Source organism: Talpa occidentalis, unplaced genomic scaffold, assembly GCF_014898055.3.
Source record: "Talpa occidentalis isolate TD23 unplaced genomic scaffold, MPIMG_talOcc4v2.1 talOcc4.5, whole genome shotgun sequence".
Taxonomy (NCBI): Eukaryota; Metazoa; Chordata; class Mammalia; order Eulipotyphla; family Talpidae; genus Talpa; species Talpa occidentalis.
The window spans coordinates 134,473,637-134,500,559 of NW_023604861.1; the positions used below are offsets into that span (position 1 = coordinate 134,473,637).

The 26,923-nt window shown below is 40.4% G+C and overlaps 1 long non-coding RNA gene across 7 annotated transcripts in view; it reads left to right on the forward strand.

Moving 5' to 3' along the window:
- Positions 1–2,831, forward strand: part of LOC119258752 (uncharacterized) — an 80,921-nt gene extending 78,090 nt beyond the window's left edge. For all 7 annotated transcript variants that reach the window (XR_008554173.1, XR_008554171.1, XR_008554172.1 and 4 more), the window contains one exon: positions 1,037–2,831. This is a non-coding gene — a long non-coding RNA (uncharacterized LOC119258752). The remainder of the gene's footprint in view (positions 1–1,036) is intronic.
- The last annotated feature ends 24,092 nt before the right edge of the window (positions 2,832–26,923 follow it).

Here is a 26,923-nt window from a genome sequence, read left to right on the forward strand (position 1 = left end):
GGTATCAGTGGCCAAAGTTGTCAAAGGAGCTGAATAAACATTCTCCTGGGAAGGTTGATGGAGAAGTTGAGCAGAGTGGGGGAGCAAAGTGTTGAGTCTATCTTTAATGGACAATAATGCTTTTCCCCAGAGACCATTTCAATTTCTTTGTTTATACATTTGTTACCTTCAGTAATTTAAAGTCATTGTTCATCTCCCAGAGATGGGAGTTTGACCCTGGAGAGAACAGTTAATTTATTTTTGAATTTGAATAGAAGATTAAGAAAAGGGTTAGTGATGTTGACATTTGCCTACTGATAAATGTGTCAATACATGGAGGAGTAGTTCATTACCAGAACTTGACCCTTGAAAGTGTCATATTGACAATGCCAAAGAAAATCACTGTGCATGGAGCAGGAATTAGGTAATCAAGTTAGGTCAGTAAGATTCCAGCAGGAGTCAAAGATCATTTCACATTCATTTAATTCATTCTGTCTACTGATGTGATTCCCTCTGGTCTTCATAATAGAGTCAGTTATTTATATGTTGATCTCACCATTTAGGGAAAAAAAAAAAAACAGTCTCCATATTCCCTCCTGCATGTCATCCATATAGATGTTATAAAAATAATGACTTTTGAAATTATTTGGTATTTACTTCTTCTCCTTATAGCTTTACTATTTTTAAATTCCCTACTATAAAATCACATTATGCGTGGTGTGTTTATTGTCCCTAGTTCTTATTCTAAAGACATTTTTAAGCTACATTAAGTATCTGTCATATTTAAGTATAATTTAAAGTATTTGCCTCGATTTTAATGGCTTCTGGTATGGCAAACAAAAGTTTATGGTGCTATTTGTATTTTTGTATGTACCAGGCAGAGATGCTTGTTGATCAGTAATCCCTGTTTCTTTCTTTTCCTTTATTTTTTTGGTCACATGAGGAGTCGATGTCCCCTGTGTTCTCTAGCAGTTCAGCCAATGCAATATGGATAATGCAGGTACAGACAACTTCCAGGGGGAACCCACAAATATCTCTCTTCTGTACTTTTATGCAGGAGCTGCGGAGAAGTGCTTCACCATTGAGGTGCTGGCCTGTTTCATCAGAGGAAAGAAAGTCCCTTGGGGCTCATGGCTGAAAGCATGCTAGTACCACCTAAGTGGAGTTCAAGAGCCAAGGAGCCTCAGAAGAATAGCCCCAAACCTGGGGAGGTCAGGGATTCCCCCACGGCAGTGCATTGGCATGTCTCACACCTGTGTGTTGTGTCCTGTGTGCTGAGGGCAGGACATGACTTGCTGCCTGGGGGCAGGACATGACTTGCTCCAGGGCTTCTAGAAAACAAGTGCTCCATCATGTGACTGGTGACCCACAGTTCAGGCACAGCCATGGGGAATAAGACAGGATTACAAAAAACAATATTCCAGCTTGAGCATCAGGGAGTGGGAGGTTGAAAGGAACTCAGGTCATCAAGTTCCCAGTTTAGCTGACTGGAACTTACAGTGGCATCCAGGTCCCATGAGAGGTTGGAATAAAACCTCAAATTCAGATGGAGGTTTGGCTAAGTGCATTAGCTGGGTGAGGAAGGGAGAGGTCAGCTGAGGCATGTTGGGGGTTCGGATGCTTCATCCACATTGACCTTAGGAGACTGTTTCCAGACCTTGCATGGGCATCCTGACCACTGAGTTTATGCTGGCTGCAAACTGGGAAGAGCAGAGCCCCAAGTGTTGGTTTCTTGAACTCACACGAACAAGCCAGGCAAGCAGAGCTGACATTGTCAAAGCACATGGGTGGAATTTTATCCATAGAGCATGAAGTATCTGAAACTTTGATATTAACAGGTCTTGTTTGTGGAATACCATGCAGTCAGTCTTGCTAAGACTGGCTTACACTGAAAGATGAATTCGTAAATAATCAAATCCCTTCTTATAGTAAGGCCATACCAAGACCTATTAATCAAAGATTAGAAGGTAGTTATTTATTTTTTTTATAGCTTTAGCAATGATGAGAGCAAGAGGAGAGACGTTGGGAAAAATCAAAACTCAGAGCTAAATTAAAAGTTTAGAAATGTAATCTTAGGAATGTTAAATGAAGCTGAGACAAATACAACAGTGGCAACTGGTCTCCTACTAGAAGTTCACAAAGTCAGTGTAGGTAAATCTAAGCTACATATTCTCATGTGAGGGAACAGAGGAATAGAGGAAACCATTTCTGAGCAGTTGAAAGCTTTCTCTCTAACATTACTAAACTGCGTACTGAAACAAGATATATTCATTCCTAAGTAATTTTGTCTTCTGAAAAAAAGATGACATGGGGAAAAAGAAGGTTATAGACAGACCACTCAAAACCAATACAATTTATATGAAAAATGCATTATGAGACCAATATAATATCAATATTAGTACAGCAAGGACACTGTAAAATTTGCACAAAGTGAAGAATATGCTAGAAACTATATTGTCATTTAACATAATACTATAACTAGCAATTAAAGTAAGGTTAATGTGCTTGATGCAAAGAGATGTAAGGAAGTTTGAAATGGTTAAATTATAGAGACAAGGACAAATGTGCAGAATAAGCAGAACCATGTGGAAAGAATTGGTAAGCTAGGAAAGAGTGTGTTCAAACTGAGCCAAGCCAAGAGGAAAAAAAAAAAAAAAATGAGGGGACTAAACATCATGTACAATGAATAACCCATCCCTCGGTGGTTTTTGTCCAGCCGTTTTGGTACACTTTGCATTATCTGCTCCAACTTACATGGCATAAAGGTATTAATGTAATGTGAAAAAAAATTGTGACTAAACCAATTTGATTTCTTGGTTTTATCTCCATCAGTTCCCCCTATAACTATTGGTTATGAGCCATTTTTTATTATGTAAACACATAGTAGAGGAGAATAGATTTTAAACCTGTTAAGTAATGCTTCCCTCTTGCAGGCATTTAAATTTTCACATTTTCAGACAGCTGTTCACACAGCCACACACCGATTATGATTTTCAGGTATTTGAATACTTATAAATCAGTTCAACATACAAGTAGACTTAAGAGGGGTCTGGCCTCCTGGAATAGCCAGCCATGCAGTCACGTGAGAGGCAACAGCCCAGGGGTAGCTGTCTCTATGAGAGACAGCTGTAAATTGCAATGCAGGATGCAGCTGAAAGTCAAATGAAAGGAATTAAGTTCAGATGAACTTGGTATAATGCAACAGAAACCTTGGGGAATTTCTGAAGACTAAAGTGCTGTGATTGCCCCAGTGATCTTGGAAATGCACTGGTGGCAGAGTAGATAAAACAACAGTTATTCAGCTACTACCATTGTGCAGAGATTATGGGGAGTGGTTATGGGGAGTGTGGATCAGAGCCATTGAGACCTAGTAACAGTCAGAAGAGGTATTGCTGAAAATAGAAATTACAATTGGGTTTTCCTGATCTATTGATGATGCCATGAAATTCCGTTTCCAAGTGGAAGGCTGCTGGCAGAAGGGCCAAAAGACATCCACCCGGCTGAGATATTTAAATGCCAACAGCAGACTCCTTGGAACTGCCCCTGGTTCACTCTCTTCGTGGTAACTTCCTCTGGTATGAACTCCAAACTCCTAGATTATAAATGTTCACTCTGCAGAAAGCTTTCAGGTTTCTCCAAATGTTTTGCCATGTTAGAAGCCATTGATTATCATTGCAAAGAAACTTCCTGCAATCAGTCGTACAATTTATATTGTAAAGTCATTATATCTGTCTTAGTCGCTCCTTTCAGCTATTTTTATTCTTTTTAAGATTTGTTTTATTTATGCACACAAGAACTGGAGTGTGGGCCAGGGGTGCAGGGAGTGAGAGGTTTCACCAGAGTTAGAGTGAGGAGCAGAACAGGTGGATCTACTGAAATACACTGCTGAGGGGAGCAGTGGGTGAGCCGGGAGAGGTCTGCTGCGCCATGTGGGATATCTCCCTGGCCCGGGATGGAACGCATGCCACAGTGGCTGCTGATAGCTTCATAGTGCTGAGACTTAACCCCTTGTACCACCAGTGTGGCCCCTTTTAGCTCTTTTTAAAAAGTGAGTTCTCTCACATGCTTAAAGATACTGTGGTGCCAGCATGCACAGGACAGGCTCACTGTGCATTAAGGCAGGTGGATGACAAGAGTCCTGGAGACCTGGGTGGATATTCACAAGTCCTTAATGCTCTCAGGGAACCCGGTACACAGGCATAACAGGCAGGGGGGCTGGATGCAAGGAGACAGAAGGGGGCCTGCAGGGGGCTGGGAGGCAGGCAGGCAACAAAGCCTCCAGCCCCCCATGCATCCTTGAGCTCCCTGGCCTCTCTCTGACCTTCTCATTCTCTTCTCATGGTCTCACCTCTGCACTCAGCCCAGAACCGCTTTGAGCCCCGCTTCTAGGCTCAGGTGTGCCTGTTTACGTGTGCGCATGCCCGTGCTCGCTGGGCACAGGAGCCCATGATTATTGGTGTGAGTACCCTGTGCCCAGGTTCCCAGGAGGCCCTTGCTTGGGCCAAGGTGGCGGCTGTGGAAGCCAGGACAGGAGAGTGGAAAAAGCCTGACCACGTCCTTTACCCTCCAGGTACCAACCACTTTTTTACTCTCATTATGGATTCATCTATTGAAAACGTCTCGTGTTCTCTTTCTTTATTCATTCCTCCTTGTCCAATTATCTTTTTGGGTCAACATGAAGCTTCCTTGAATTGGCTCCTAAGTCCTTTTGACAAACCTTCCCACTCCTTGATAGTTTCTGGAATGCCAAGATGTGCTAGTTTCATTCTGTGTTTATCGTGCCCCCAAACAAGAGTTCTGCTTCCTTTCAGAGGAAAATGGTAGATGAGAGGCACTAATATGCCAACTCCTATTAAAAAATAAATAATTGAAAACCTCATTTGCATTGATATTCAATTTCTAGTACTCAAAATTTTCTGACTAACAAATTTATGTTTTGGTCTTTCATTTGATCAAGACGTAAGAGTAATTTGTCAAACAGTCATTTGTGAATAGAGGAGTGCATTGAGCTATAGAATTATGTGCAAACTTTTTATTACCTCATGTAAATCAAAAACTTACCTTATTGAAAAGTGATGAGTTACAGTTCCCATCACCACTCTTTATTTGGGCACTTTTTACCCAAAATTCTTTATGGAAGCTCACTCAAGATTAAATAAAAGCAAGAAAAGAAGTTTCATTTTCTTTCTTTCAAAAAATGTTTATTTTAAAAACTAAAAAGTTGTTTGTAGCACATTCAACACGTAACTGGTAAATCATCTGTGTAAGGAAGGCCCTGAAGGAAAAGCCTGTATGTGCGGCGTAAAAAATGTCACAGAATAGGCTGTATGTGGCTCTTCTTGAACTTGCTGCTAATGTTAAAGCAGGTGATAATAAACTATCGAGATACTTACAGTCCAGAATTCACCAAAGTAAGAAAACATCAATTTTCTTTGAAGTCCTTGCTAATTGTATAAATGCAATGCAGAGAGGTTTCTGTGAAACAACATTGGAGTTCTGGTCTGAAACCCAATTAAAAATGTGGACATGGGAAGATGTATTTATGCTCCTTGTTACAAGAAAGAATAATTTGTCATGTAGCTGATCATTCCTCCAGATAATTTCAGAGTCATTTCCAGATAATAAAATCAGTGCAAGAAAATACAGAAGTGAGAATTAGCCTCAAAGGAGGTATCAGAAAACCCGTTGGAGGCTTTCCTAACTCCAGTGCATTGCTTGAGGTGATCAGCATACAAATAATAGACAGCAACTAGTTAAATTTTTCCAAAGTGCGGCTATTTCTAGGCTGGAGTGGTAGGTAGACATGTTTTATGCTTGGGGCAAGATAGAATGGTTTTAACATGAAACCGATGGATTGCTACATGCCGAAAGATACTGCAGATGGCTACATGATATTAATGTGAAACTTTAGGATAAGGAAAGAGAAACAGGGAACGCTTAAAATTCACTTATCAGAACACAGAATCTTAGTTACCACCTCCTCTCTAAAATGGCATAATATGATTTTTAAATCAGCAAATTTGCATGTGATTCAGCACTAAATGAAAGCCCACACAACCTGTCAGACCATCAATAATTCAAACTGTGCTTTCTATTGGGTGGAAATTTTCATTTTCTTGCAATCCCTAAAAGCATATGGAGAGAAGTGACTGTGTTCTTGTTTCACTATTTAGGAACCTGGCGGTGTTCTCAAAGTGACTTCTGGATTAAAATTCTTCCGCTATGCTTGTCAAAAGATAAGATCCTTTCCACGAACTAAACTCACTGTAATATTCCATCAAAATAAAATTGGAATGAGTTCATTTCGCTCTCTCCTGCACCACCAGTTGCAGAGACTGTTGCAATCAGAACAAATCAAAGCATTTTTGATGAGTGGGCAGAGAAAAGCTCAGCCTCTTTTTCTGCAGGTGCACTGGTTTAATAGTTCCGGGGAGCCATCGTTTATGGTGGGTGGGTAACAGCCAAGGGAGAAGCCAGCCTATTTAGAGTCGCAGGAGCACAGCATGACATCAGAATGCTTGCATTTGATTTCCATCTTTGCATCTCACTGGCAAGTATCTCATCCTCATCTGTGAAACACGCATCAAAATATTTGCCACGGAGGTTCTTGGTGGCTTTTGACTTTGCACTGAGCCCAGTGTCTACCGGTGCATTTTATAAAAGCATTTCCTTGGATTTTCTTCCTGCATCCTTCTAGAATTCAGATGAGCCATTTCTATCCTTCAAAAAAAAAAAAAATCCCTGTCAAATGATAGTAATAATAACAGTTTTTATTAAGTACTTGGTGCCTGACTGTTTTGAGTGTTTGCACTATGTAGAAGCATCCAGAGTCTCCTTTTACTGCACAAAAAAAAAGTGAGGTAACATGTTCAATGTCCATGTGGAATATGCAGAACAGGGCTGGGAAGAAAAAAGTGCCTGGTCTCCTCCTTGTGTGCTGTTCCCAGGCCGTTTGAGTTTAGTGCCCCCGCAAGCTCCTTCCCATGTTCGCTGTGTTTGGCTTTCTCTCTGTTACAACCTCTCGTCGTCAGCTCTTTGGAGGTGGACCACTTCATCCAGTTACAGGATGCAGCCAATGAGAGGCACGCAATCCATTTTTAAAAAAATAAACAGTGCCTCTGAAAGCTTAGAGTGAAATATAATTTAATAAGAGAGAGTTGAACAGAAAAACCCAATAGAGGTCTTACAGGTGGGAGGGGCATGGCTCTTATTTCAGGGACTAATAAAACATACTTCCAGGCCCCCCTGGTGGCATAGGGGTTAAGTCTCAGCACTATTAAGACCACACCCTGAATTCCATCCCCCTCAGGGAGCTGACCCACACATGGAACAGTGGACTTCTCCTGTCTAGCCTGCTGCTCCCCTCAACAGTGTATTTCAATAGATCTGCCTGTTCTGCCCCCCACCCTGTCTCTGGAGAATCCTCTCACCACACCCCCAACCGCCCCCCACCCCCCCGCACCTCTGGCCTATTCCACAGTTACTTCTATGCAAAAAGTTAAATAAATAAAAAATACTTCCCTGGAATTAACCTAAGGAAAACGCTCTGAGAGCAATCAATCTTTCATGTTTCTGGATCCTACTCATGCAGGCGAGGCTCATAAACCATCAAGCCAAGATGAGACACTGTCTGTGTCCTCTCCAAACTGACCCACAGAAGCTGTGAACACAATAAAATGGTGATTGTTTGATTATGCACTTAATTTTGGGTAGTTTGTCAGGCTGCAATAGACACTGGAGTAATGGATATAAGGAGCAACAACTTCTCTGTTTTTGTTTATCGAAAAATATCTATTTCACTGTCATTTTTGAAGGGCAGTTTTGTTGCATGTAGAATTTTTCTGATCTTTTAAAATTTATTTGTAAAGTAGATTCAAGAAGGGGGAGGGGCTGGTCAAAGTCAATCCCCCTCTCTTCCAGGAGACTTTCCCAAACCAGTTTGAGAGCAAACCAGCCACTTCCTTGTAGGGTCAGAGGCCTCTCTTGGCATTTAGCCAGTGGGCGTGCTGATTCCCTATTTTTTGTCATTACTCCTTCCTCTTCTACATCACTGGCAGAGGAGGCTCTTAGCTTGCTCTAGCCAAGAAGTTGGAAACGGCTGCTAATGCATTCTTGACAGGAGTTCTGTGAAAGTGTCTGGCCAATTCATAAGGCCTGGAGCAAGTGGATAGTGAGCAAAAGCTAAAGAAATTCTCCTGGAAAAATATTTTATAAGAGGGACCTGAGCTTAGGGGAGGCGTTTGTGCCTGACCAAGTTGTACCCATGTTGGTGTTTACTGGAGGTTCTTTGAAACAACATGAAAAGAATATGAACACTTATCAATGTAGCCACATATCCAATGAAAATGGATCAAAGAGACAACTGAAATTAAAATATTTTCTTGACAGCTCCCTGATTCTACCCTCATCTTGCGCAACCTATTTTCCAGATATCAGTCAGAGTGATCTTTAATAATACATCAGCTGTGCAGGACTCTGCTCCAAACTTCTTGTTATTTCCATTTCATTTGGAATAAAACCCGAAGTCTATAACCTGTAAGCCCTTCACATCTGACCCCAACCTAGCTCCCACTTCCTCTCCTAACACCCTCTGCTTGGCTCAGCTCAGCCTGGCTACATGAATGTTCTCTGCCTCAGGGCTTTTGCACTTGCCATTCCTTATGCCTGCAGCACTGTTCTCTGTACTCCCCAAGAGGTCACTCTGCCCTTTTTTCAAGGTTATTTTAATTATGAATTTCTCATATTCTTTCTGACCACTATACACAAAATTCTTCTCACCAAGTATTTTCAATCAGTTTCTATTCATTGTTTTGATCATCACAGTTATTAGTACTTGTCATGTATTTATCTGTATTTTCTTATTTGTTATTTCTACTGAAATTCAAGTTTCACTCACAGGGGCCTTATTAGGTTTATTGACAAATCTGTAGATACTCGTATGTATTAAGTACTCAACAAATATTTGCTGAAGGATTGAATGTTGTTAGATGAATTAAATGCATTATTTCTACTTGCTGGAATTTACCTACATATGCTCATCAGGTACTTTTTACTTATAGAATTTGACTGGCAATACTTTATTCACAGAACTTCAAAGTATTCATGTACATGTGAATACTCTTTAAACCTTGCATTAGATTATCAAAACACAAGGAAGCCTTACAGTTGTTTATAACAAGTATTTAACCACTGTCATTGACAATTTTGATCATATATGTATCAAGTTTTGCAATTGTCTTTGCGATCCTAACCTCACACTATTGTAAGAATTACTGAGATTAAACTCAACGCAAACATACATTTAAGATGTAGAAAGACACACAACTTTCTGCTCTCCCAGATAACAAAACAGTATATCAACACCACTCTGACTAGGCCTGAAAAGCAAAATAAAACAAAAACAACACAGATATATGCTTTATACTTTGGGGGATTACATTTTTTTTTTTTTTAATGAGAACAAATGACTCATTTGATCCAATTTTAAATTTTACCCTCTGGGCAATATTAGAATGATATTTTACCTTGCTGGATAGTGTAGGATATGGAATGTGTACTTGTCCAAACACAAGCATAAACCTTGTTTGATAAGCATGTTTGCTAAATCACTGAGTTGGATATCACCGATGTAAGAAAGGTGAAAGGAGTCTTTATCTCAGTGTACGAGGTGGCTTTGGGGGAAACGTAACAGAAGGAATACCCCACCTACTGAGATTTCTAACAAATATTGATGAGGATTCTGTGAGACTTAACTATGTTTGTAGTTCTACGAGGCTGCCTAGGGTCAACTGCAAAGTTGAAAATGTGAGTTTAAGAAAAAGGTAAATTCTTTCAATTCTCTACTAAGTCCCTCCATCCAGAGTATTGATAGTAGTTTGCACTGTCAAGAGAACTGATTATTCAATCTTTTAGATTAAAAATAACTAGAAAATTGAGGGGATTATTGAGGCCGGTTGCTCACCTGTAAGTGGAATTTGGGAACCCCCCCTTCCATTATTCCATTTCCCCTGAGAAGAGCAATCATTTGGTTCAAGGACTAACTTGAATTTAGTGCTAAGGACCAGGATGGTACATTCAGGAGAGTGATAAAAAGCTCAAAGGGTCACCTATCTTGAAACACCTCTGTGTTTCTTTGGTCATTGGATGTTCTCACACAACTCTTCCATTTTATTTTTCATCTGTGACACTAACAAGTTCAAAAGGAAGTGAGACTCTATTTGATGAGCAGTTGTGCATTGAAGCAGGCTTAGAGAACCCAAAGTATGACAGATTCTGGTTCAAAGTATGTGAACCCCAGGTATGTACCTCAGCAGGTAATCGTGAACCCCTTTATCTTTTTTCATGCTTCAAGCTAAGGGGTTCATGAAGTCAAGCATGGGGAATGTCCAGCCATACTGAGTGGCCAGTTTAGGGTTAAGTCCTCGGTTCACTTATTCTAGAGAGAGTGGCTAACTAAATATTTAAATATTGATACTTCAATAACAAATACAAAGTGCATAATCATTTTTAAGATTCTTCCACAGTTGTTTGTACAGCTGAGATTAGCAAATTCTATGAGTTAAATAGTTCTCATATGCTAGTTGAGAACGATGAGGAGATAAGCTGGAGATCAAAATCCCAGCCCTTGTGTTTCTCCATTGTGCATAGTTCTTTGTTGGAGAAACTATACAAAAATTGAGAAATATAAAATTTTATATTTACAACCAAGAAGTGATAATAATGGCATACTTGGTTTTACAAATCAAAAGTGAACACATCAAAAGAAAAGAATCCTGCACTTTAAATCAACAGATGATTAGAATTTTTGAAACAGAAGTGAGGGTCCTTGCATGCACAGTGTGTGGATTAGGGGGATTGCATTTTAGTCTAGAGGTTTCCCAGGTGAAGCTAATCATACTTAAGTGTGACAGGGTTCAAAGATCTCAAACTGCCCACTAGTAATTTAATACATCTGACCTGAATGGCCGTAAGCACTGCCACCCTTCATTTGGGAATTTGCATTATCATCTAGAATATAATGTTACATAAAGCTAATGCAGATGCTGATTTTTTTTTTCTTTTTAACCTTCCTTAGAAATGTCAATGAGATGGTCTGATTTGAGTATCAATAAAGGCCCTTAAATTGTGAGGTAATGATACTCTAAAGGACAGATAGCAATTATTACTTCAAAGAGTAGACCCTAGTTTAAAAAAAATAAATGCATTATTCACAAAGAGGGAATAGAGAAACAGGGGAAACAAAATAGGGAAAGATCATCATGATTTCAGACTCTCCTGAACATCCAATCCATTCTCACTGCGCAGTGGACCACTTAGAAGTTTAAAATCATTTAAGGAACATCTCCCTGACAAAGTTTCTGTGTGACACTGATTCGCACCTCACCTCAGCCAGCTGAACAAAAGGAGACATCAGAGTCCGTGGTTTGCTAAGTTAAAGACAAGAAACAGAAATTTCTAGTTAAGGGACTGAGGTAGAACAGGAATTCATAATCGTGATGGAGCCCCTGCCTCCCCTTCCAGGGCGTCCAAGAAGCAGCTGCACATTTCTGACGATGACGAAAGGTACGACCCCTTAGGGAGCCACAAGGATTCTGAGTGTGCAGGAAGCTGGGGCGGGAGGCTTCAGTGCCGTTGATCTTTGCCAGCTGACAGTGTGACTGTGAACACATGAATTCACCTGGCAAACGGCAATTAGGGTGGAATAGCATGATTTGCTAATACATAGAATTTGCCAAAAGAATTATTTGCTAAAGAGTTGGCCTTACAAGGGAGAGAGAACCCAGGCTCTTGGCATCAAATGGGCTTTTCAAAATGGATGAGAAAGGCAGAGAAGGAGTGAGAGAAGATGCAGTGGAAGAAGCAGCAGGAGCATTGCAAAAGGTGAGAGAGAGCCCCACCTGCTGTTGCTGTCACTGCAGGGAGAAAGGAACACAGCTGGGAGAGCAGGGGGTCTGCAGAGGGGTGGATGGTCCTCAGGTGAGTCAGGCAGTAAAGGGCGGCCACCATGGCACACTGCAAGAAAACTAAATTCTACCAACAATCGAATAAGCAATGTGGCTCATTCCCCCCCCACCCCCCGAGCTTCCAAAGGAACAAGCCCTACAGCACCTAGATTTTAGCGCCTGCCTGGGACGTCAGTGCTGGGACGAGGGCTCGAAGTCTCGAAGTCACGTGTGTGGTAGTTTGCTATGACAGTAACAGAAAACAAAGCACCTGCAAAGACCCAAAGTGAGACATAGCCACATCCACAATGATGGTTAAAGATACCATCTTTCTTTCCCAGCAAAAATGGACTAAAACTCAGAAAGAATGTAGAAGATTTTAAACTGATAATACACTAGTTCTCCCTGGATTTCTGATATTCTAATCTTAACATCTAAAACAATTGATTTATTTTGCCCTTAAAATAAGAAAGCTTTTTTTTTTTTTTTTTTTTTTTTTGTTAATGGTAGCTTTCCAGTAATTTTCAGTAAAGATACCTCTGGCCAGAGTATCCGTGGATGAAGACCCCTTCGTTCTAGCCCTAGGGTTAGTGGCAGCTCAATGAAAATTGTCCTGAGGAAGTAAGACTCTAATACCAGCTCCCAGTACTTTTGATCTCTTCATTGGTGAAGCGTCTGATCCTTCTGCTCTTAAACACGCATCCTTGGTCTTCAATTGTGCTTTGTAAACTAAAAATTTCCAGATAAGTGTAGGTTATTACTACTATGAATAGATTAACAAAATGAATAAAATTCATTGTTGAATAGGTATGTGTGAGCTGTTCCCGTAATAAGTTTGTTCTTGGGTCTCTTTCTATCATTCCTGGTTCTGTTCCTCTCTGCAGTCCCCTAAAGCTTTTTTCCTCTAGGTTTTTTTCCACCAACTGCCTCGGCAGAGAGATTCCGGAGCAAGAAAGGAGCCAGGGATATCTCCCACCTCTGTACTATCCCCTGCTGCTGTCTTTCCAGCACATGATTCCTTCAGAAAGTCTGCCTCCCCCTTGTCTATGTGGTCTAGTGCGCTGGCAGGTTCATTCTGACATGGCAGGAGAAATATTTTGCCATGAAATATATTGCCTGAAGATATCACTTATTTGTTCCAAAATGAGGAAAATTGAATCAGGCTTTTAATGGCAAATGCATTGTTGTATATATTTTTAAACATATACAGCAATGAGTTTTTACATGAGATATTAGTGCCAGAGTCCTTCAGAGAAAAATAAAAATATAATCTATAAATATAATCTATAAAAATATAAAACTTTACTGCTAGCCTCCTTAACACCATTAACACCTAAGGCTTGAAAACATTGCTTTTGCCAGTATGTTTTATTAAAGAAAATTGCTATGCAGAAAAGTTATTGCCACTACAGGTAATCCCCAAAGGGCAGATTGCTTAATGCTGGGTTTATAATCTCATCAAAATATTTAATGTTATTACCACTGCTTTGAATATCTGGAGCGTGTTAGGATGAAACATCTTGTTTGGTCGTCACATTTTCTGTTGTAAGTCATAATTCCAGTTTTAAAAATGTTCTTGCACCCAAAGGAGCTTTCTGAGGGGAAAAAAAAATGCCAGCATGTCTCCTCTAGAAGTAGAGCAATTTGAATTTTTAAGAAAGTATGGCAGGCACAGCTCCACAAAGTTTAAGGGCACATTGGAACTTTGCTCAAAGATGAGATGCAGTTGGAACGTAAAAATACCCCAGCAAATGAAACAGATTAGAATAGCAGTCTATCCCAGCCCCCCCAGCTAATAATGGGGTGAGCTCAGTAAGTCCTTCTTCCCCTCCCCCATGACTTCTGTTATAGGGCAGCCCCGATATTGAGAGGGTTCCTGGCTGTGGGTCCTCACCCGCGCGCTTGAAAGGGACTTATGAATACTCCACTGCAGGCACACACAAAAGGTTCATAAAAGGTTTATTTACAAGGGAAAAGGAAATAAGGAAAATGGACAACTCAGGGAGAAAATAGGGAAATAAAGTCTTTCATGCGTCCTACCCGATCCGCCGACCTGGAAACCCAAAGGCACTCTCAGAGCTGGCCGGACGCTGCGAGCTGGCGGAGAGTCAAAATGGGGGACCCCCCCCAAAGCCCACATGTCTGGCTTTATACCCACCTGGCTGCTGAACCCCACCTTCAGGTCCCAGCCACCTTTCCTTGGGTGGGGATGGGATGTGGAGTTCCCAGTGTCTTTGGCTTTGGCCTGGGGTGGGGGTGGAGTCCACAAAGCCTGTATGGAATCAGCTTTAGGACAGCCTTTTCCCCCTAACACGTCCTCAGTCTCCAAAGAGATCACGTGTTCCCTGAAGGTTCAATGGGAAACCTGGTGCCCATCTCAGCGCTGGACTCACAGTGGGCTTAGAATCATCACCCTCAGTTTCTTCTCTACCTGAAGCCTTAAACATGACTGTTCAGCTTCTTTGCTTTATGTCAACATAAGGAGTCTTGGGCTTGACCTGGAGACATTAATGTGGCTTACGCGAAACCAAGCACACAACTTGTTACATGCCTAGATGGAATTTCTAATACCTGCATTCGGAAAATCTTGCAAGTTTCCTGGCTGGGGGCCGTGTCGTCTTGCACGTGTCCATGTGCAAGGAGCTGCTGGGGAGCACACCACCTCTCCCAGTGCCGCTTGACCTTGGCAAACCTACAGTTTGCAACAAGGCTTGGGAACAATGCATTATATCATGTAGCCACAAGATCTCATTAATAATGAAGACACTTAGAATGTCAGGCGCGAAAAGGACCTCAGAGTGTATTCTGAGTAATGATCCTATTGCATAGAAATGAAATAACACATGGAGGGGAAAAATAGCTTAATTAGCGAGTGGGTTAGCATGAGATAATTCATTTAGGCTACCTGTAGCCATGGAGCACATGGGATGTGCCTGGCAGTGCTAATGTCTGTGGAAAGAAATTAAAATAAATGATAAGTCACAAAATGCCTTTGCTCCCTACATTCCTTCCTCTCTCATTCTCTTGTCACTTCTCTCCTTCCCCACCCCCATACGCCTTACTCTCCCTTTCCTTTGTCTCTGTCCTCTTCACAGTGTACACTCTACACCAGGTCATTATCTTCGAGAAGATCAGAGACTATGTGCTGGGGAAGAAAACCAGGACAACACGTGTAAGCCCCAGTGTAGAGTGAATGTGAGTCAATTCACTCTTCCTAGGAAGAGTTAAGAGATAAATATCTTCTCTCTTCCCCACAGGGATCTATCTCTGTATGTCTTTTATAGATACAGGAACATAGGGATCTCTGTCTCTGTATATTAATACACCCATACATAGACAAGGATGTGTGTGTGTGTGTGTGTGTGTGTTTTCCCCTGCAGTACCAGGCCCCCTGCCAGGCAAGTGTCTGTGTTCTGTGGCTCTCTTAGTCGACTTGGCATTTCAGAATAGGAGAGCAGACAGAGGCGATATATTCCCATTGCAGGAGGATGTCATGAAATGTGGAGTTTTAATGCTATAAAACTACAGGTGCCATAAGACCTTAGAATGAGCTTCACCCCATTTTCTTACTATTGCTCCTGGGGTCTGGATTGCCCAGATGTAACAACCTAGCACAGGAACTTTATTCTTGGATCTGAGCATATAGGACATAGAAGGAATGACACATTGAATGTGTTCATTGATAGAGTCATTGAGTGTTTTCCAGGAGGTCACTGGTGACACAGGGGGGTCAACTCCTCTCCCTTGCAGGCAAGCCCTCCTGCAGCTAGAAAATTGTCTTAAACCACCCTCCCTCTCATCTGAACATCCCATTTTCTTACAAGCTTGCAATAAAGATTTCAAAATATATTTTCTGTTTATATCTCATGTTAAACTGGGAACTCTGGTGGTTAATTAAGTCTTACAGAGCATATTTTTAGTAAATTTTTTTTAAATGTGTTATTGATATAAACTCATCACACGTCTATCTGTGCCATCTGATTCAAAGCTAGCAATCACTGTATCTTGAATGAAAGCAGGTTTGGTGGTTACACCTCTAAAATTAGCAGGAAGAAAAATATCTAGCAATATTCAGGAGAAAGTGTCTCTTCGCATGTCACTTTGCATTTGAGAGGTACGCATTTCATCTTGAACACAAACCACAGATTCTGTTTCTTTGTAATTCAGACCATATTATGAATGACGTGGCTGTTCTTAAAAAAGATAGGGATATTCATGTATTTTTTTTTTTCTTTCTTTGAGCACAGTTCACAGTCACGTTATCTGATTTTGGGTGTGGGAATGGGTGGGTCTAGGGTTCATGTCTAATGATAACAGTAAGGCCAACAAAACTTTAGCATCCCAGAGAACACTCTGTGATCTCACTTTCTGACTTCACATTCATTTTTTGTTTCTAATTCCTTTTATTGAAGAATACTACAATTTCAATTGTAGCCTTTGAGAGAAGGAAGTGGTTTTCGGGATCAAGATTTTGAGACTCAGACAGCTCCGGCATCTGCTCGAGGTCATTAGAGCCTGCAGCCAATATCTCTCAGTGCACAGGTGTTGCTGTTCATTTCACAGCAACAGCTTTACAATGTCTATAAAAATAACTTTAAGTGTGGTTATTGGAGCTCTCAAACTCCTAACTGTTTCATCTTCCAAATCAGACCATAACTGAGAGATTACAAGGGCCAGAACGTAGGAAATGAGAGCTTAGTGACAGACATATTGAAGTTCTTTATTCAAAATATAACTTTGGAGTGAGAAATTTGCAATTTCGTGGTTAGGGTATCAAACCACACACACACATGCACTAACACACAGTGGTCCTACAGTTTGTGTAGACAACTATTTGACACAAAGCCTGAGGATGTCAGCTTCGTTGGTGTCACCTGCCCCCTCCCCTTTATGTTCTTGTTTTTATTGGATTCGTTCTAGATTTGTTTTAAGCCACATTTGATCCCTACAGGTGTTAATTCCAGGGTTGTGTGCTAATTTTCAACAATGGATCTAAGCTCGCTAAATGAGTGAGCAGTTCTTTGGAGAAAAGGTTACAGCCTCCTTTAGTTAATTGGTGTTGCCAATAATGGACTCAGGGCTGAAGCCTGCAAGAATTTTTTACCTAATGAAATTGATTTCCATCTTGCGGTTTTGTATTATGCCATGTAGAAAACCCTAGATGGCAACCCTGAGAGAAAAAGTAGTAATTGAATACAAATTGACCCCATTCCAAGTTCACTTGGTAACATACTATTTCAAATAAATGAAAAAACAAAGACACTCAAAACCCTGAAATGTTTCAACTGCCTGCCCCATATGTGTAGCTGCAGTGCCTCCTTCACTGATTCACACAGAGCCAGTGTTAAATGAACTTTTATAATATGTTCTGCTCTTGGTAGTCACTATTTCAATCTACTCATTCATTCACTTAGCCTAGATGGTGTGTTTACAATGTGTCAGATGGTTATAGCTTCCCAAGGATCTTGGTTCCAAGAATCTTTGTCCCCGCCCCCCCAGATTTTGAAAGAGCCAAGGGGTTTCAAATGAGAATTATTTGCTGTAGATCATGCAACAGGAGAGGAGAAGCAAGCGTTTTGAGTCATGCTCTTGACCTGAGAACAGCTGGGGTCTTGTTTTTATGGGGTTGGTTACCAGGGTGGGGTGGTGGGGGCAGCATCATGGAGTGCTTTAGGCTGAGCTACGCAGGGGCATTCACAGGTGGGTTACATGCTTCTTTGTAGGTTGTATGTCTCATTAGCATCTTAGGTCTCCACACAGAAGTGTGTGGCTTAGGATGCTGAAGAACAGGTCACTTCTAGGTCAGATTTCTGCCATCAGGGTCCAGCTGGTTCTGGAGCAAGGAAGCTTCTGCAGTGTGGAGTGTCTGTTTCTCATTGATTGACTGTATTTCATTAGCCTGGAGGGCTCAGTAACAGGGAGGTTAGACAAGCAAGGTCTAGGTTCAAGGAGTCCTATAATAAGATTCCTCATTAACCTGAGAAACAGGAGTAAAGAAACCCTGGCTTTGAAAGAAATAGATACTCAAACAGATACACCTCATTATTATTTGGCAAACAAACTGTTTACAGCATGTTTTTAATGTGCAAACTTAGAGCATGCTCAATCTTGGAGTCAAGGAAAGCTTAAAAAAAGGGTCATGTATGCTCAGACTCTTAGAATGAGATTTTGTCTGATTGACATGTGAAGATACGAACATCAAGGAAATCTATTTCAGGCCAAATGCAATTCAAAGAGTGATGATAATTAATGAGAGAGAAGAAGCTGTCTGCATGTAAAATAAATCATTCTGTACTGTTACAGGGCAACTCCAAGGGGAATGGCTGTGAGTCTTCACCTGCCTACTTAAGAACACAGGACAAGACTAAAGAGCAGGCAGGCAGAGAGTAGTTAATAAAAGTTTTATTTACAAGGAAAATGAGAAGATGGAGGACACACAGAGACAAATTAATTGGTCGATACATCCTACCAGTAATGCCATCTGAGCTAAGACCCCAGATGAACACTGAGAGCAGAAAAAGCCAAGAGAGTGTAAAACCATATGTGTTTGGTTTTGTACCAACATCCCTCCCTAACTCTACCATTAGTTCCCAGCAGCCCCCACTTCAGGTAGTAAAAATCATGGCAGATTCATAGCATGATGGAAATTGTCCTCAGCACCTGGGTTCTCTTTGGCATGGAGGTGGAGTAGTGTCTGTAAAACATCAGTGAGTGCATTTTATTCAGGACATGTTGTTCCTCTACTGCTACCTCCTGGGTTCTTCTCGAGTTGTTCTGGCCATCAAACTACAAACATATGGAGAATTCACATAGTTGTAAATTCTAAAGAATAATGACATGTACCAAGAATATTTATCCTGCATTTTTTTGACTAGACATGAAGGATATATGGGGGAGGGTTTACCTGACAAACACGAAGCCGGTAAAAGGAAAATTGTATGAACCAGGAGAAAAAGGTGAAAGGAGAGAGTGACAAAGGGATTTAAAATCACCTTTATTCTGAGAGTAAAGATGAACTTCTTAGAGAGAACATGTTTGCTGACAAACCTAGCACTGGATGAGAGACCAAGCTACAGTCTTCTGGGTCATAAATGGGAGAGCAACCCTTTTCCTAATTTAGGGTATAAGTGTAGGACACTGATCTCTTTCCCACTACAGAAGTGCAAAGCATTAGCCCAAAAACAAAAGCCTCTCCTCTTTGAGGGCTCTCACTGTTGTCATGCAAACAATGTGCATTCTTTAAGTAATGGTGATAGACATATTGAAGCTCACAGGGTCTTGATTGACTTCTAGTTTCTGTAATAGATTATGGGGAACCTATTGAGAAAAGTCTATATGAACGTTTTTGAGGACTATCCTTACAAAGTCAAAGGGGAAGGTCAGTAAATGATCAAGAACAGTCACCTATGACAATTGTGTGTGTGCATATGTGTGTGTGTGTTTGTGTGTGTGAGACAGAGAGATTTCCAGAAGTGAGTGAAATCAAATTTTGTATTAGAAAGACAAATAAGTTACCACTTTGGAGACTATGTTGGAAGTGACAATACTGGTAGCAGGGAACCTGATGGAAACTTTTTTAAGAATATGTATAGTATGTGATAACGAAACTGAACTCGTGAGTTCATTCTGTTGCTGGGCACCTGCATTGAATAAGACACTGCCAACACGGAGAGCACAAATGACAAGTATTTATTTCTTTGTGACAACATGTATTTTTTTAAAGATCTATTTATTTATGAATAGAAGAAGTGGGGTGTAGAACAGAGGTGTGGGGGTGAGAGGATTTCCTGGAGAGAGAGTTGGGAGTGGAACGGGTGGATTTACTGAAATACACTGCGAAGGGGAGCAGCAGGCAAGACAGGAGAGGTCTGCTGCGCCATATGTGGGTCAGCTCCCTGGCCAGGGATCAAACTCAGGCTGCAGTGGCAATAGCACCGAGACTTAACTCCTAGGCCACCGGGGAGGCCCCATCACAAAGTTTAATAATTACACATGTACCTCCGGTGCACACAGGAGAGACCCAGCACAACTGAGTAGCTCACCCACATGGCTTTAGATGCCATCTTAAATAGTCTAGCTAGTACAAGGGAGGTGGGGAATAAAGGAAAAATTCAGTTGAGGTGTTTAGTGGGGGAAACAAAGGTGCTTCTGTCTTCTCCATTGAAAAGTGATAAAGAGCCCTTATAGGAAACAGTAGGGAGGTTCTTCAAAAGAGAGAGCTTCCTCAATAGATCTGCCATATGTTCCACAATTCCACTCCAAGGAATCTACCCAAAGAACACAAAAACACTAATTCAAAGGGAAACCTGTTCTTCTATGTTTGTAGCAGCACTATTTACAGTGGCTAAGATATAAAAAATAATCTAAATGTTCCCAAATGGAGGAGTGGATCAAGAAGATAGGGTATTTGTACTCAGTGGGATACTGGTCAGCAATCGAAACAGATAAATTCAAACCACCCATGGCAACACAGATGGAGCTAGAGGGATTATGCTAAGCAAAATAAGTCAGAAGGAGAAAGACAGATACTGAATGGTATCACATATAAGTGGAATATAGAGAAATCAAACAAAGTGTTAGATAAAACCAAACTTAAAACTAACCCTTGAATGATGATTGCAGTACTGAGGAATCCAGAGTGATAGAAGGACAAGAGCAATATGGGGAAGAAGCACAGTGGACTAGTTTAGTGGACTACAGTGCTTTGGTGGAGGGTGCATTCTGATAACTCAAGAAGCCAAGGATGTGAACCTCAGTTTAAACATATACATATGTAAAATATATAAATATATTTTATAAATATAAAAATATTTATATATACAATAATAAATATAAAGTCTAAATTTTAACTGTTTAAATTTAAACAGTATTTGTGGAGCAATAGACAAAATAATGGGTGGAGCCATGGAATGTTTTTGTTCCATGATCAACAAAAGTGAGTTGAGCCAACCATAGAGTTGAGAGCTGACCAAATGGAGCAAATGACCTGCTGGAAGCTGAACTTCACTCACCCAACTCCTAGTTGCTTGATGGCACCAGTCCAAGTCTAGTAATATTATAATGAGGAGGAAAACACCTGCAGAGTTTAAAACACAGTTTTATATATATATATATATATATATATATATATATAAAGAGCAATAAATATATAAGAGCAATAAATGGTTTAGGTCTTCCTGGAATAGACTTTTATAGGGAAAAATATAGATAAAACCATCAGAAGCAACTACTATGCAGCCTTCAAAGGCCATTTTATGAAATAAACTCATTGTCAGAGACATTTTTGGGGGTGGGAGATTTTTGCTCCCCTACACTATCACTATCTTCTGTAAGGAACCCAAGTCTCTGGGCAATTAAAATACCTGGGGAAAATGTTAAGCAGCAAAGAGCTAAAATATTTGGTCACTTGTTCTAGTGACCAAAAGGATGTTTGGAAGAATTCCCAAGTCAACACAGAGTTCCCAAGTGTATAGAAAAGGAAGCAATTACAAATGTAACATAAATGTTCTGGGTTTCTAAGCCCTGGCCCTGCAGGCAAGCAAACAAAGCCATTTTCACAGGCTCTATCTTGTGTGCAGAAATCTGCTACTTGAAGGTGTAAGTCAGTCTTTTCAGATAAAAAAAAGATTTAAACAAAGGAAGCCCAGCCTTTCCATCTCTGAGGTGTTTTCATTAAAACAAAGGAGATAATGCTGGCTGCTTCTTGTATCAGCATATCTTTAGATCAGGACAGTTTAGAACCAGAAGCCTCTTCTATCACGAATAATTACATTCTTAATGTCAATGACTCATTGTTTTCACCTACATAGAATAAATTCAAACTTTTATTTACTGGAATGTTTAGGATAAAGTCCATTAGACTGCATCCAGGATGGAAATCCTCACTTTGATTATCTAATAAACTCTATCAGTGACACTGTTGTTCAGTTAACACAATGCAGATATATGATTTCATTACTTATAATCTCCTCCACGCCTTAGGAGGAAGAGCATCAGGTGTGTGCAGAGAAGCTCCTGGGAACACAGGTTAAATTTAATCCTTTGGCACATACATTTAAATTATGTAAATATCATTTACTACCTAATCTTTTGTCAGTAACACAACTGCTCCAAATACCTTCTCAGATCTCACACTAGGAAGAAGTTAAGGAAAGTGCATTTCTTCCTCTAATTATTGTTAACCAGCTCTGCAGATGTTTTCCTTCTCATTATAATATTATTAGAATTGGATTGGTGCCATCAAGCAACTAGGAGTTGGGTGAGTGAAGTTCAGCTTCCAGCAGGTCATTTGCTCCATTTGGTCGGCTCTCAACTCTCCTGTTGATCATGGAACAAAAACATCCCATGGCTCCACCCATTGTTTTATCTATTGCTCCACAATACTGTGATATATGCACTGTTCTCTAAATTTATCATTGTATTTCTAACTTTGATATTTAACTCTCCTTCTTTAATAAACTAGCTTTTCTATTGGGTTAAATGCATCCTTGTCATCCCTAAGAATTAGTATCATGCTATAGATAATAAAATCAAAGCTCCAAATTCAAAGACGAGAGAAAAGAGGAGATAAAAAGACAGAGAAAAGGAAAAGACAGAGCCAAGACTTAGAGATATTAGGTAACTTCTACAGAGGCACAAAACTGTGAAATACTGGACCTGGGTCCATAAATTAAGAAGATTTTGTTCTTATTAACAACTCTGTAATACAGTAGTATTTGCATTGTATTGTAGTTATGCAGAGGACAATAAAAGTGTTCATTTAATAAATGACACCATATTTATTCTCGAGAATTTATCTTGGGTTGCAAAGATACTACTTATAGTGAAAGAGGAAATCCGAGGGACCTTTTATTAGCAATATGCAAAACATGTATAGATTTTTTAAATGCCTGATTTAGAATTATGCGTATTGTAAGAAGGTGAGAGGAAAGTGGCATGAACCTGGAAAAAAGAATGGGAGAGAGTGGCTAAGAGTTTTTTTTTTTTTGTTAACCCTCACCAGAGGCCAGGGACGAACCTGTGCTGCAGAGACTGCGGGCAGCCTCTGCAGCCCAGTGCTCAACCGCTGTGCCACCAGGGGAGACCCCAAAGGGGTTTAAAATTACCTTCAAATGTCAGAACACCCTCCTCCCAGGAATTAAGTGGTACCACCCAGTATTATGTATAAATGATTTTTTTTAAGCCAGAAAGGATAACTCCTTTGTAAGTACAAGAACTGGTTTTCAAATAGGTAACTCATAGGCCACTTGAATTTTTCTCTCTGCCTTTTCTCATGGTAATGTGCTTGCACATTCCTACCCAGTAGGTCTTCACACCCATTGCCTCCCAAGGGCTTAATTGGAAAGAGTTTCATCCTCCTGATGTCCTAAGTCCCTATGTTCAAGTTAACTCAAAATAACTACATAAACATGCATTTACTGTTCTACATCTGAACTTATAATCTTTTCCAAGCAATCCTGTTTCTTCTCATAGTAGTATCTTAATCGTTTCTATGCTTACACTCTATTTTGCTTGCTAAGCACTTTGATAGTCCACATCTGAAAAGCAGGGTCCAATATGTCACCGAATGGCGTCTCCTAGTCCAGCCACCCTCCTTCCTTAAGCCTGGCGTCTTCATTCTCGGTACTGTGATCTAAGTGGTGGTTCTGAGTGATCACATCAGGGTTATAAGGAATCTGATAAAAAAAAATTTGCCCTGGAGCTTGGAGGTCACAGGTTAGTTCTGCTCAAGGGCCACCTGCAGCTGCATGTTGGCTCTAAAGTCAAATGTGGGAGCCAAGCAGAGAACTGGCTCTTTCTCTGTTCTACTCCTGCATCCAATAATGGGCATGCAAAATCCCTGAAGAGCCCATTTCCTATTGCTTTAACTTAGTTTTTAGCATTTATCATCAGAAATGGAAAATAATGTTTTCAGCCTTACTGTGAAGACTAGAGATGATAGATAAGAAAATTTAGCACAGCACATGGCACATCGTTGAATCCAGAAAGCTTTACCATGGCTAAGAGCATCACCCAGGGGCTCAGAGGTTGTTTCTCTAACAATTTATATCTCTTAAGTGAACAATAATGAGAAACATTAAGAAAATGCATCTCTTAAAGCAGAAAATAAATAGAAGTAAAATAAATTAGATATTTGGTCTCTGAATCCTTAACACAGAGTGCAGCTATGTTGGGAGCTGACAAAGAAATAATTGCTCACAGCAGAACAAGGATAAAAGCTCCATTTATAAACACTTTCAATGCACAATGAGAAAAATCTACAGAATTATATATAGATAGGTGGAAGCTATAAAATATCTTAGCTTTGTTATAAACCTTTGTACACGTGTGTGTGCATGTGTGTGTGTTTCTCCCAAACTTCTACATGCAGAGAAAAAGGAACAGTGAGTTAAGCATCAGCACCTGAGTATCTAAACCTGAGGGCTTCTTAGATATTATTGAGAGGTTCCTGTCAATTTTATTCCATTTATGCCAGAGCAGGAGATGCAAACCATAGAAATGGAAGAATCACATGAAGAAGGGAGGACACATTGTCGCGGTGGGGAAGGAGAGGAGCTAAATTGAAGAATGAGAAGGAAAAGTGTTTCTTGAAAGACGTAATGGACATGCTGACGTGGTGGGTCCTGAGCCAAGGACATTGATCAAGTCTGCCTCCAAGTTGTTCAACTAAACCCGGCAGTTGAATCGCACGCCCTGAGACACATTCCTAGGGGCCCGAAGAACATCTTCAGGTTCACAGAGAAGAGAGTGTCTCTTGCAGGAGGTCATGAGAATCCTGGGACTGACCATCAAAGGCTGGTTAGTCTCAAGACTGTCTGCTCTGATTTCATGTGATTAAACCATGTGTAGAAACCAGAGCTCTCATTTTGCTTGGGGGAAACCCCAATATCAAGAGTCAGGATCAGTCAGGGATCATTTCTTTTTCCTACCTCCTTCAAGAAAGAGGTTCTATTTACCCTGCGCCAGGGAACGCCCCTTTCCAGTCAGTCTGTGCCCCTGACGTGCACTGTCACTCAGCACAGTTGCCTGGTTTTGGGGGAGGTAAATTATTCCAGTCATGATTACAGACAGGAATTCTTTTTTCCAGCAATGAACTTTCATCTCAGTGCATTCAAAATCTCCCCAATATTGAGAGTAATTAAAACTAGAAATGATTAGTTTGGACAGTCATGTCCACTACAATATTTAAAGGTATTTGTGTAGAAGTTGGAATGAATGATTGGCAGGGATTGATAATTCATTTGACACTAGTGTCTTCATTTTTGAATTCCTACCATCATTCTGATTTAATTCCAGCTCCACGGTTACTGCTCATCTTTGCAGAAACTTCTTTCAGTTGCTCAGTCTCCTGAACTCTGATGACCTCCCCACTCCATGCCTGCAATCACAGTGAGGCCTCCTACTTCTGTGCTTACAAGTGACGATAATTAGATGAAAAGCTGGATTTGTCATTTTTTTGAAGATCTGAACTAATGAATTTAAATAACAAGCTGCATGTTCCTTTGATGACAAAACACAACCACCTTCTGGTAATTGTGTATCTTTTTCCATCTCTGGTGTAAACTCCATGGCTCATGCCCTCTCCTACTTGAGATCTGTGCCGCTTCTTCCTTCATTTTGGATATCTTTCTTTTAAATTCAGAAAAATGAGAGCAATTTAAAGATACCAAACCATCTGGACTATTAATTAAAATCTTTAGGATTGTTTTCAAATAAGAAATTACTAAAGCTATGTGCTTGCACCCTTGTGACTATTAAACCTGACTTCCCAAGATGTTTCTACATCGAGGGCCTCCCCAGTGGTGCAGCGGTTGAGCGCTGGGTTGTGAAGCTGCCTGCAGCCTCTGCAGCACCGGTTTGATACCCGGCTGCTCCCCGGCCACGGAAGGAGGGTCCTATATGGCCTGCAGACCTCTCCTGCCCCCGCTGCTCCCCTCAGCAGTGTACTTCGGTCCTTCTGCCTGCTCTGCTCCCCGCTCTGGCTCTGGTGAATTCTCTTACCCTCCCGCGCTTCTGACTGTACCCAGTGCTTATATAATAAATAAATAAAATAAATCTTAAAAAAAAAAAGGATGTCTCCACATCGAATCGGTCCTCCTCCTAAAGTTAGAATCTTGATTCTCCAGCTTATTGACCCAGGAAATGAAATGTGAATCCCTGATCTCTTTCACTCTCTCCCAGGAGGGTCACAGGCCAAGAGAACATGTGATGGCCACGAGATGGTCCTCAATGCTCAGGGTGAAAATACACATCACATTTGCCAGGACATCACTGTAACTTCCACTTTGCAATTTCATTATCCTCTAATTTCATAGACTTTGGCCAGTCCCTGACCTCTCGGAATACCCATCCTTCCACAATGCACACCGGCTTCCCAGTCTACAGACACTGTCTTGATGAGAACGCATGTCCATATTGTACTCACAAAAAAATTGTCTTAGCCTGGAAAGGAGAGCTGACTGTTGCAGACAACTTTGCAATGTCTTCTATTATGAAAGTCTTTGGTCTGAATGAATTTAGATTAAACTTCTTCAGTATCATCAAAAGAGAAGAAATGTCTTATTTTAATATTATTACTTTTTTTTAATTCTCTGGTTTTATTCATAGAAGAAATTTGAAGAAATTTGTTCAAATTTTATGAAAAAGATTAGAATAGCAGTTGATGCTAATTTTTCATTTGATTAACAGTTTCAGTTTTCAACTTAGTTTTCAAGGAAATGAGTATGATGAGTTCCTCCAAAGTCAAGTAAAAAAAATCTAGGAAAAACAGATCTAAAACATACTATAGGGAAAATAGCATGAAACTTTAAATAACACTTTTATTTATTTTCATAAAATAAGAATTGTTTGGGAACATTCGTCATGTTATAATAAATGTTTAAGGATTGTTATATAGTTTAGTTGGATTTCTCCTGATCTAGATTTTATTTTATTTTATTTTTAAAGATTTATTTATTTATGCATACAAGAACTGGGGAACAGGCCAGAGGCGTGGGGGGTGG